Here is a 13,449-nt window from a genome sequence, read left to right as displayed (position 1 = left end):
GGAAAAGCTAAATACATAATTAATTGAAATTGTTCTCCCTGGAAAGAATGAACGGTTCGATCTCTCTGTAGACAATCAGATGCACGTATCGTAAGGACAGGTATAAACCTGAAAACAGCGCATGCACAGTCAACGCGGATCGGATACTCGTCCAAAGTCCTTAGTCAATGACGAGAGGGAGGCTGAACGACGAGCTCGTTAGTAGCAGTGAACATAGTAACCTGATAATCGAATGGCACTCCCGCCTCGACTAAATTGCGGTTAAACGCGTGCACGCGTGCAATCTTATCCTCAGCGAATTCGTGTATGCGCCAATTATCGATCGAACGACATTGCGTTAATTTTATCTCGTACGTTAACATTATCGTATCATCTTCACCTTTTATACTCGTTCTTCCCATCGTTGGCAGATCTCATCGTACGTATTTGGAATTACGTGATTTCCTTTGCCGAAACTGTATCGGTCACCGTACCGATCGAAAAAGACGACACGAACGGAAGATAGAGTTTGCGCGGGACTCGTCGAGCCGAATAAGGTGAAACCAGAAGTAGGGTCGTGGTCGACGAGTCTAGGCGTAATTAAACGCGTCGTACTCCCCTGTTTTAATTTGATCGAAGAAACCTCGGTCTTGCCGGTCTAGCCGGTTAACAGTCGGCCGATTCACTCGGTTAAGTAATTTCGTGGTTGACGACCGCCAAGTCAGGGCTCGAGCTATTTTTTTGCCTTCGCCCTCGCACCGCCACGTCCAGACGTCATTTCCGCTTTTAATTAAGGGACTACACGAGACGGAATTAGCGTAGACGAGTTACCGCGCGAGAGTTACCCGGATTAAAAAAGAAAAAACGAAGGCACTACTAGCTACCGTCTCTCTTTCGGAACCGAGAAATCCTGACGACCGAGTTAAACTGCTGGAAGGCAAAGGTTGATTCCGGTAACGGTAACGAGTAGAACTTTTACCTCGGTAAGGACGTATGCGCGTCGTACTTAGGGTACCGCGGGTTAAACGAATTTCAGCGGACCCGGCTAGGTAAGAAGATGGAACCTGTTCTTAAGATTCGCATCGCTGCTCCTTCGTCGATTAGCGACCTTCGCGGAAAATCGGTCGCTAAAATGAAATTTTACTCGTTGGTCCCCCCCGACGTCTTTCGAGCTTCCGAGTTTTTTCGATCGTTCATCCGAACCGACCGCGACCGGGGCACAAAACGCGTTTGCTACCAGCTTTTTGCAAATTACCAGCATAGACGCTAGAGACGATGATAGACCAAAACGACGAGCACGATTGCCGTTGCAAGCTACATTACGGGAGGAATTTTCTCGGCAAAGAGAATTCCGTTTATTCGCCATTTATCAAAAGGCATCCAACGCGCGGGTAGAAGAAGTTTAGTCTCGACGTAGCTCGCGATCTTTCTTCTCTCGTCGTCGCGGGCCATCGCGTTGTGTCGGTCCGACCAGGCGAGGAACGGCAGAAACGGAAACGGATTACGAAGGCTGAAACAAGGCCGAGGCAGAGGAGAGCCTCGATCTTCCGCCTCTTTTTTTTTTTCATCCCGCTTCTTTCCCTTTTTACTTTGCTACCCTCGCAATGGCGGCGGCGGCAGCGGCGGCCTTTTCTGCATTTTCTCAAAGTTTCTGCGACTGTCGCTCGAAAAGTGCCGGATAAGAAGAAAAGCTTCGGCATTATGGTAATCCGGTAGCTCGTCGAGCCGCGATTCAAACGGGGTGTTCGGTTTTATTTTCGAATTCTCAGTAACTGCACGGTGAGCGGGCCTTACTATTCGAAATCTCGATTTGTTAGTCCGATAATCTTGCTTTCTCACGTGGCCGACGTGACGGCAGAAAACTTGACGCGATTTCCGCGCTACCGGACGTGTTTACGTACGCCCGTTTTAGTATTCCGCGAGGGATGATGCAGGTACGCAGGGTATTTGTCACCCAACTGAATAAGTGCATTCAACTAATTGTATTTTGTTCGAAAATAAATATAAATTGTGATGTGTTGCGAAGCGCGGCAACAATACCGACAGATCAGTACTAAACGATTGGTGTGAGTCTACAACAGATCGATGAAACGCACACAACGCGCTGTGCACGTGCTAGATTATTTAGTAATTTAATAAAGATAGTTCGAGCTAACTTGAAGTGTATTTCGATTGTTCATACACCATATGTATAGACAAGTACTCATCGCTGTTAACGACTTACGGAGTGTGCGATGTGTATGTGCGGTCGATATACGAGTCGGGCGTACGTGGTAGGTGCGAGTGGATAAAAATGTAAAAACTTGGGATAGGACGGGATACAACTCGATTTCTGGCTTACTCCTGGTTAAATTCGAGCCGCGCGTGAATTAAAAGAGAATCGCGTTTACGATGAGCGTAGAGAAGATAAGGAAAATTGGCGCGCGGTACCAACCGAAAAACCGAGAGAGATAACGTCAGAGGCCGTGCGGAAAAAAACTAGCAAAACGCTTGATCTAATCTAGCGCACTCGTGTTTTCCTCGCGTACGTACAAAAATACAAGTATGCGTGTACGAGTGCGGTAGACGCGGCCGATGCAATTAATTACGAGCGTTCGCGTTCCTCGCACGGATTTTTCTCGCTCCCGTTTAGAAATATGTTCATCGGCACTCCTCTCCTCGATTCCCTGCTATTTCGTGATTAATTCTCGCAGCCGTGCCGCGCCGTGTCTCGTTGCATGAAATTTTTATTTTTTCACGATATCGCTAGTTACCTACGACGACGAATTACGGCACGACGCGCGTGTTCTCTTCTACTTTTTCGCGGCACGCAATTGCGCGCTAACGCGTTTGTCGATTCGCCGTTCTTGTCCGTCTCAAATTTACATCGAATATTTCTCTGCGAATAATTCTTGCCGTCCGTGGGAATTCCCGGACACGAAAATCGTTTCTAGCCGAATCCTGTCCGATAACACGCGGCGGTTCGAAATATCGCGAACGCGGTGAACGTGGATGGCGTATTTGTAAAACACGGTAATAGATTCGCAACTGAGATCTTTACCCTTCGCTTCCGAAGATCGGCGGGAAACTCTCTAGATAAACAGTGATTCAGCCCAAACTTCGTAACAGTTTTCGCGAGATTTCAACATCGTATGTACTTACTAAGTACTACTTACACGTCTGTTACATTTTTCGATGTTTTCGAAATTAACGTTTGGCCCAGAGACCACTGACGAACGCGTATTCGGGGATTCGATTCGGTTCGATTGTGTACCATCGTCGGACACATCCGCTTTAATCCCATCAAACGTATCGAATGAAACGCGTACATTTTCACGGTTGCTCGAGCCTAATACTTGGAACGGGCAGACAACTTTGATCCTTTCGCAGCGTCAAGCTGCCTCGATCGCATTAGCTAGTCGCTATTTATATTCGTAGCCAGAAATCGGGCAGATACGAACGAAGCGTGGAACGCGCTGCACGAATTAATTAATTCATCGGTAAAAAGTTTGTATAAACCCGGGAGATACGCCGTTGGAATAATAACATCGAGCGTTACTGCCTCGTACATCATACGTATGTATGGATCCTGTGTACGTCGATGCGCGTAGCGTAGGTCTTGGCGCTGTACGTAATTTATCGCGGCGTTAACCGTCCAAGTTTCGAGCCGGCCGCAATCTCTTTTCGCGCCGAACGGCAACGGAGACGAGTAAAACCCGTAGTCGCGACGATGATCCACGCGGTTCTGTTCATCGGTCGTAAAGGATACCTACGAGCCACTGCGCTAGCTTGGCGCGAGACGGGAAGGAATCGTCGGTGAAGTAAAGTACCGAGGTGAATGGCTGGACGTCGATTCGTTTCGCGCGGAAGGGAGGCAGGGCCGTTCGCCAGCGGCGATATTATTGATCTTCGGATTTCGCGATCGTTGGACGCGTCGCGACGCGTGGAAGAAGCAACGACGAATTGATCAGTGGCGATATCCGGTTTGGAACGATTTGTCAAGCGTCGGGACGTTTGGCCCGCGTATATGTACGTCTGCCGTCGAACGGAACGCGCGCTGGGCGGTATCTGTCGGGGAGAAGTTCGGGCCTTAAAGAAATCGAGAAGGGATACGCGCGCGCGGATGGAAGAGATATGTACGTACGTATAGCGAGGAGCGGCTCTCGGAAGCGTTGTATGTATCCGGCGCGGCGGCGTGTTATTGAATTTGAAATTTATGACTTTAATAGAGACTAAGTTGGAGGGATCGTAATTCAAAGAAGGTTGCGTGTCCGGCAGGCGTAACTGGCAGAAATCTTCTTCTTTTAACCCCCCGTTCGAGCTGACAATCCTTTCCGACGTTCTCTCTCCACCCCTTATTTCCTTGGCCTCTTTTCGTTTCGCTCCTCGAGCAGATATCCTGCCGAGACGTACCGCCGCGCCTCTAGCAACGGAAGAGGAAGAGAACGTTCAGAAGAAGAAAAAGAAGCGTCGAATGATTTAAGGGCCCGGCACCGCCACCAGCACCTCGCTTTTCCAGCCTTAGCCTCGGCGCTGGGAAACGCGTTGGACGAAAAAATATGTGAAAAAATATGGACCTTCCGGGAAAGTTTGCCGGGCCGCGATATCCCGCGCGGGACCGGAAAGTGGAACGTGGAATTCTCTCCCGCGGACCGAGTTCCGAACGCGCGAACTTGTTCGAGCAAACGAGCTCGCTATTTATGCGTCCTTGGAACTCTTAAACGCTCGTAGCCGGCTTATCCTAAAACCGACCAAGAAAACAAACCGGCCAAGAAAACAAACCGGCCAGCGAATATTCGCGAGAAATTTTCCGGGTGAAAACCGAGCCGCGGGGCTAGGTGTGGCTACGCGAACAAGCGGCGATGAAAACGCGGACGCGATCCCCGTTCATTTTCATGCATATTCGACGACGATGCCGTCGCTTAAATACAAGCGGTATCGAAAAATCGGCAACGCATTCCGGAACGAACGCGCCATTGCATCGTTAATGCAATCATTTCGAATATTCGATATCGGGATTGTTTTCATTGTCCCGCCGCGGCGCGTTGGCATAACGACGAATTAAAGGGTAATAGAGAAGCGGCTTTTGTCCCTCAATTTTATGATAAAAAAAAAAAACAGCTTCCGCGCGACCGAATCGCGTCGGGAACGAGGCTAACTCGATTATCGTTCCCCCGTTCCAATACAATTTCAGTTTATTCTCGTTACCCCGGGACTCGCGCGAAATTTCGCGTCCGACGATCCGATCGCAGCCCGCGATATTCGCTTTCGCGCGTCTCGACGATTTATTCCCGTCGAATTACCCGCGACTTAACGAGATCCAACATCTTTCGGTCAGTCCACGAGGCGAAATTCAAACTTTTTGTTGCCTGCGTTTCGCGTACGAAAATTCTAATTAACTTCCTTCCGAAACTGTCGCAGTTGCGGACTCGGCTCGGTCCGCTCTTTTGTAGTCCGATCGATGGATGAAATCTCGTTATTTCTCTTGCATCTTCTCTTGTTGTATTGTGCACGTGTATCTGTACTGCGTATTTTATTCGACTGCGTTAAAAAACTTCCTTCATTCTATGGCAAGCGTCATTCGTATCGAAAAGCATCCTTGCTTTCATCGTTTCGCAGTTTCTTTCGCTTCTTTGCGAAATCGTTTTGATCTCGTCTCTCGTTATCATCCGTTTATACTTTGTAATCGTGAAGCGAATGAAGCGTCTCCGTATTTTCCGTGGTTTCGCTATGCGGCGTTGCCCATTGGCGATCCGCGGAAGCAGAAAGAAAGCCGCCTCGTCCGATCGCGAGACTATTCATTATTCTCATTCTCCGTTGTTGTTCGATCACCGAGTTATGTATTTATCAAGCAGCCACGAGGGTACGAGCCGAGGAAAAAAGAATCGACCGTGAATATTTCTCAGACTCGGTGGTAATCTCGTTGCGCATCACGTCAAACCGGTCGGATGCACTGGCCTTTCGCGCAGAACTTCGATCGATGAAGCAAGTATCGAAAACGTTCCCTCGCGTACGTGAAACGAATCGATCGAGCGACCGCGCGCGTCCATATCTAATTTACGTGCGAGTTTCGACACGGTACGGTGCAATACTGCGCCACCGTGTGTCTACGTTCTATTCGTGTGCGTACGTTCATCGACGTTTCCGCTCGTCGTCGCTCGCTAATTAAGTAGTTCGAATCAAACGGTTCGTCGGAAGTTTTTTCGCACCGAAATTACTGCTATTCACTTATGTTTTTTCGTACGGATGGACGCGAGCACTCGTATAATCCTTAGAGCCACGTTTCGCTCGGCGGTACTCGTACGTTTCGCATTTTACTTCTTGGAAAACTCGTTAACGAGCGCGGTTGAGAAAAGAAATTTGAATATTTCTAAAACGCGCGTAAACGTGGCTGCGCGACTAACGACAACGATGCGGGGAGGGGGGGGGGTACCGGGGAGAAGCCGAGACGACAACGACGGTGAACCGTGAGTTTGCGAGCCATTAATTTCTTGGTCGAGCAGCGAACAGATTGCGGAACGAGGAAGAAAGGGATAATTAAAACCCGAACGAGCAGCGATGAAATCAGCGTGCGTACACGGATGTGTGGGAGCATAGATGTGCGCGCACGACCGCGTCCCGGGTTTCCACGGCTCTCCGTAATAACCGGCGAATTCGCTTTTGGGTAAATTGACATTTACCACTCGCCAGACAACTGCCTTCGCAACCCGTTATTACCCGCCGGAAGTGAATTACAACTACTAATTAATTTACGGAGGTGAATCCGACGAATTTGCCCGGGCTATGCGCATCGCGGCTAATAAATTGAAATCGGGGGAGCGTCTCGCGCGCGCCGCGTTCAACGTTTAAAATTACTCGTGTTTACCGTTGGAACGATAGGCTCGAATTTAACTCACGTTCGATAACTCGGTCGCGGTGGTGTGCAGCGGTGATGCTCGCCGCGTGGCAAAGAGTAAGGAGGGTCGAGTCAACAACGTTCTCCGACGAGTACAATCATTACCGCGGCTCGTTTTTTGGCTCACCATCCGCACACAACGGAAGTATACCATACAAAGAGCAACCGAGTCGAAACAATGTTACGCGATATTACCGAATTACGGGTAGAAATTGCAATGCGGATGGGTAATTCGTTCGCATAATGGGCAATTAAAATAATTCATCCTTGTTCATCCGAAATGCGTACGGGCTTACCACTTACACATGGGCGTAGTCGCGCGATTATCGCTCGTTAAATGCACGTGTATGTGTACGCACGTCGAATAAGCGCAGCAATTAAATTATGCGTAGATTGTATCCGCCGCGAAGCACGTATAGATCGTTGAGAGGTGATCGCGACTCGATTTCGTCGAGTGCTCGCAGATTTACGATTAATCGTTATCGGCGGGTCGTTCGTTCTAACGATTATGGAAAAAACTATTCTCCCTCGTTTTTGTCCAGCGGTAACCGAATCGCGAAATCGGGTCGATTTAAAAGCGGAGCCGGGATTTTTCGCTGCGTCCGAAAATCTCGCGGACGGTTACTCAACCAGCTCAACGTTTAACAGCGCCCTGTTAGCACCGAACCGGTTCCCTTATTCGCGAGGCCGTGGCACGTAGCGTACACGTAGCATGTAACGTCATACACGGTTCCCTGTGACTTGGGAAGCTCGGACCATGTTGGAAAAATCATGTCCGAAGTGCTTCGCGATAGACGAATAATTTAAAGGATTAATCGATACACACGGTATACGCGCTGTACACAAGATTCGTCAAACTAGTTACGGAATTATTGCTTTTTTCCACGTTCGATGAATATTTTAGCGCGACTATGAATAAATTAAGCGAGCTATCGCTTTTTTCGTATTCTGTATATACCCATGCTTTGCGTACACGTGCTTTGACATCGATTTCGCTTAACGACGACTGCGAAATGGTGAAATCGGTGCAAAACGATGTTCTCGAAGGTAATCTGGGCGATCTTATCCGTAACCCTTCTAATTACGGTCAACGGAGAGCGATCGTTTTCTCGCGTAGGTACGAGCCCCTCGTTCGTCTCGCTTGACGTACGATCTCGTTGATCTTCCTCTCCGCGCGTCGTCACGCGGTTTGGGTCATGAAAGTCCGAGAGCGAACGAAGGTCTAGGGTGAAACAAAAATGAGCAAATAAGTACGTACATCGGAGGGTAAATGAACGAGGACGAGGGTGGGACGCGATAAAAGCAAATAAAGCCGATAGCCGCGTCCACGGTCGATCGAGGATGCCTCTGCCGTGTTCGCGTCGTTGGTCCGTCCTGCCTGGAACTGGCTTTTAGACTAGAACTAGGTTATGCGTTATTAGAAACCGTTCTTCCAAGCCCGGGTCTCCTTCTCGTCGATGATCCCTTTTCGGAGCTTTGCTCTCACTCTTTAAACGACTCCTATCGTAAATCGATTTTTACCGGTCGATTTTAATTCCTCTCTTTTGTCCTCTCGAATCCATCGTTCGTTCGGTCAGCGAACCAGACCGATATCGCAATTGCGAATCGTTCTATTTTATAGCGGTCGCTCGGAGCACGGTTACAATTTAGTTACGGCCAGGGGAAGCAATGTGTCGTAGCACGACGGATTGAGAAATGTTAACACGCTCGGGAACATGTTACATGCAAAACAATAATGAGACACATCCGGGCGACATCAGACTTAATCGGATTCTGTTACCGAACCCATTAGTTGGCCCGTCCGAACTTGACCGAGAGATAATCGTCGCGTTGTCCGTTACGCTGCCACCGTCCGCGCGGAAAAATCGTTGCTTCCGTTCCGTGAGAAGCATTCAGTGTTCGTTTCGAATGCGCTGGCGCGCGTGAAACGCGTGAATTTACGATAACGAAGAAAAATTGCGTTGGACGTAAAAATAGTGGCCGGACGTGGACATTTTCGACGCCGACCTGTTCGTACCGTTGGCGCGTACGAGCGTTCGATTTCACCACGTCAAATCGGAGCTCGTCGACTAGAACGTATCTAATATCGGTGGCGATATCCGCGGCAGCGATGCTAGTCTTGCAACGAGGATGTCTGCAAGATCCAGTTGCGGGCGGTGGACCGAGTAAGAGCTTATCGATCCAATTTCTAGGGATCAACCTGGTGAGAGCGTTGGAACCTGGACGGTGCGCCGGTGATCGCGACTGGATTAAGGACGCTCCTTGAGACTTCGGCACGCGTCTTCTCGCACCCGTAAGCCGCTTGCGAACACCGACACACTGTGCCGCGTGCGCGTCGTCGTGGATCTCAACCCATCGCTTCCTATAATCGTATTAAGAAAACAACCGAAAAAGAAAAGTTAACGTTTCCCCCTTCTTTAATCTTCTTCTCTCTAACTGGACTTTACGTCCAAACAATTTATCGAGCAGTTTCTATTCGGCAAACGTAATCTTCGTTCGTGCTTTCGATTATCCAAATTCAATCGCGCTCGTTCCGATGGCTTCTCAAAAATAGGGATGCCAAGAAGTATAACGTACATACGTATGTACGTACGGTTTGTGGCTTTATACAGCCATGAATGGAGAATAAAGGATATAATTACCGGGGAACGACGCGTCGTTAAATATTCCGCTTCATCGGAGCGGCGAAATCTAGCCCGCTTAACAAGTATTTGGCTGCGAATACCGTGACGATTGTCATCGATCGGCCGGTATTTGCTCGTCACAGACTGTGCTACATACATCGGTCAGTCGATCGTTTCCAGCAATCGACCCTGTGGCCTGTGACTAGCTGCGTCCATGTATTCGTACATATGTACGCGGAAACGTAGCTACGCGTAGGTACTTGCCCTAACGCGCACTATTCATGCCTAATCAACCGGGCGGCCGTTGCGCTCCGGCATTTCGTTCGCAACTTTCCCGATGCGCTCTATGCAGATGGGCCCCACGTTTTCGTTCGAGACGTAACGCGCCCGTTCGTACATCTATACGTAAACCTGACAGACACATGCGACACAGAGGTTTTTCGGTGACAGGAATGGTGAACGAAGCGAAGCCCTGGGTTATGCGACGCGCAAACGTACAGCTACAAGAAAGCTTTCTGGCGGATAGGTTCTCCCGTCTCTCTGGCAAGAAAACGATTTCCCGTCGTTTCCGTCGATGGCCAACCACCATCCGACGCGGTATGCATGCCTGCTTGGCTGGCTGCCGCGATATTTTCGTCAAACGTCGAAAACGATGCGCATCGAACGAGCAAAAACCCGAGTAGGTGACGTTTCGATGGAAACGCGACGGCCGACGGTAGCGGAGCGAAGCACTTAACCCATTATAGGAAACGCGTTTCAATTTCGATTCTACCGCTTTGCGTGGGACGCGTACACACGTTCGTGTTGTTGTTCGTTACCCCAAATGCCGTGCCTCTATTTCTCTGTTATACAAGGCAAATCGACAACGATATATATCCATAAATATGAAATCCCCATGTTAAAGTCATTTAATGCACGGAAACTTTTATCGGTCGTAAATTCGCGATAAAAACGATGTAACGAGGAAGATCATTGTTTTAACCTGAAAAGATTTGCATTTAAAATGTCGTTTCATTCGGCACGATCCGACTTGTATGTTGATTCTCCTTGGATTCAGTATTTCAGTCCAGCGATTTCTACTCCGAGCGCGTATTGTGTAGCCGGTTACCCGTTTGAGATGTTCGCATCCCTTAGTCGGATGTATTCCTTCGCTCCGCGTTTCCCTCTTCTTTTTACGCGAACTATACCGAATTAACCGTACCGTTTCTCATTCCCGTGTTCCCTTTTTGTCTTTGCGACATAATTACGCGTTTGATGCCGAGCACATATCTACTTGCGATCCCCTTTGCCGCGCTCAATTTATTATTTGAAGAATTACGGAGGATTACGCGAACGGAAAGAAAGGGAGGAGAGATGGATAATAAGATGTATCATTAATCAGAGTTCCATTTATCTCGGTAATCGCGTGTGCTCCCAAAGAATAGTTGTTGCCTTCTCTCCGCGTCTGTTATTACGTATCTCGGCTTTGCGATCGCTTACGGACTTAGCTACCTGGCAATGGAAGGCCTCCGGTGGCACGTCGCGCGATAAAGCGTTTCGAATCCCTTCGGACGTTGCTTAAAGTCTACAGCATTGTTTCTCGTTTCATTCCTTTCGCCTCCTTTCCGTGACGATCGTACCCTCCAACTATATTTCTTCCGTCGCTCTTCACCCGTACGCTCTACGGATTTTCCTAAAATCTGTCTGGCTCGTGGTCTCGCGGGATAAGATCACAGAAGGAAACACCTACCACGGAGAGAAACCCGATTACGGACGCGGTTACTGGTTACCGAATATCACGACGGTCGTTAAACTTCAGCATTCGCGTTCCCTCGTTTTAATTCCGGCCAGATCCTACGCGTGTGCACGTGTACGCACGTGTACACGCGTCGTGGAAGTTCGCTCATGAAAGGACTTTTCGTCTCGTGGAATTTTCAATTTAAACCGGAATTCTCGACGTCGCGACGCGACGTGGTGCCGCGCGACGGTAAGACTCCGACCAAAGCCACCGAAAGTTTATTAACCCTAACCGGGTTTCCGCTGAATACCCGCACGAACGTGAACTCGGTCGCGTATCACCGCACGCGTGTCGCTGGCCACTCGGACCTGGATTAAGATCGGATGATCCTGGATTTTCGCGATATCCCCCGTGAAAGTCGGCTACAGAAATCCTCGTTTTTCGCGAGCCAGTGGACTACCGTGGATCGTTTCCTAAATCGGACGCATAAACTCGCGCATGATCCCGATCGCCGATATTTCCGGATCATAGTTGACTCAGGTGCGGAATATTAGGCGAGCGTTTCGCGATTCCCTTGTCGAGTAAACGATCGCGCCGCACCTACTTTTAACGGGCTATCAACCACGCGTGCATTCCGCGTGTACCTGTTTTTATTTTATTCGACGAGAAGGAGGGGCTCGGCATGATTTCACGGTTCGCCCGCGGCGCGACGGCGTGCAATGACTATGGACCACGGCCTACGGCACCACTCTGACGAGGTCTCTGCGTCAAAAGTCTCGTTGACATCGTTCCCGGCCGACTCTCTAAAAACTGATTCGCTGCTCGCCCGCTAGCTTTTGCGTGATGCGAGACGATTCTCGATTCCATAGAAACGCGTTTTTGTCCGAGAAAATGAATAACAGGAAATGTGTGGTCATCGGTTTCCCGTCGCGTTTATCAGTCGAAAGAATAAAGCTCGAGTGTCAGTCGACTTTGATCCCGCGTAAACGAATCTGCCCCGCTTTTTACAGCTGGAAATTTTCAACGAAATTTCATTTATCATAAAAAATAATCTGACGGATTCCGCGGAAAACGTATAGCGAGAAAATTGCGGTCAGCTTGAATCCTTTCTCGCATAATTTACGAGATTCATCGCGGAACGTCGTTCGTTCATACACGGGTGTATCGCGCGACCTACGGGACACAGCCCCGCGGTGTATAGATATCGATAACCCGATCGCACCGCGGATCATTAGTCACGCGCGTTCGATTCTTCGCCTCTGTCATTGGCAGCTGCACGCCGCTTTCAATTTCTCCCTTTCTTTATCCCTCGGATCCGATTGCTTGGCTGGCAATTCTTTCACGTTGGGAGCCGAGTTTCGCGGAAAGTTCGACAAAGGAATCCGCGAATTATTCGCGAACCGAGCGCGCCGCGGTATCGCCTCTTTCCGGGGTCCGGGGCTCGGCATCGTCGATCCTCCGGACGGTGTTTCCGCGAGTCTCGGGTTAATAAATCACGGTAATTACGGAGCGCCGTACGACAGTAGACGAGAGTTACGCGTCGCGCTCCCAGTCTCGAGTGAGAAGTGGATTTCAATGTTGACCCAAAAACCGTGAATGACTCACAATCGGAATGCGACGCATGGACGTGGCTGAGCTTAATGAAACGGCGCGATGGTAGAAAGGGGTATTCGATGATACTCGCACTCGACGCGCGGGTTGGCTTTTAATAAAGTCGGCGAACCGTATGCGGATTAACGCGGATCGTTCGAGATTAAGTTTATCCCCGTTACACCGCAGTACCTCGAGGTTTGATTCTGCGAGTCCGAAGCAGAAATTCATTTGGGTACAACGCCTATGCATTATCCTTGCTGGTTTCTCTGCCGAGTTTCGAATTCGTTATACTGGTGTAATTTGTTGTCGACGAGTTTGTCGGTCTGTCTGTCTGTCCTTCAGCAAAATTACGTTCGCGGTATTCCATATGTATACCGTTATCAGTATCGACCATTCGTATTTCGTAGTTGAAACATTTTTTAGGGATTCGTTCTACGCGTCAGGACGACGAAATTTTGGAAAGAAAATCAATTTGTTCAGTCCCTTTAGCCCGAGGAAACGGCGAAGAAATTGATTGTCGACCTCTCGATGACGAACGGTATCGATAACCTCCTCGAATTGTGAAAATAGGAAAAAGATCGAACACGAGCCCGTCCGAGTCTCTCTACCTTCTATCGCGAAAATTAATTCCGACGTCGACGTCTCGACGATAAGACGGGACG

Source organism: Ceratina calcarata, unplaced genomic scaffold (genome assembly GCF_001652005.2).
Source record: "Ceratina calcarata isolate Rehan_Ccalc_2016 unplaced genomic scaffold, ASM165200v1 scaffold436.2, whole genome shotgun sequence".
NCBI lineage: Eukaryota > Metazoa > Arthropoda > Insecta > Hymenoptera > Apidae > Ceratina > Ceratina calcarata.
The sequence above is the reverse complement of the archived record's forward strand: the minus strand, read 5'-3'. Positions refer to the sequence as shown.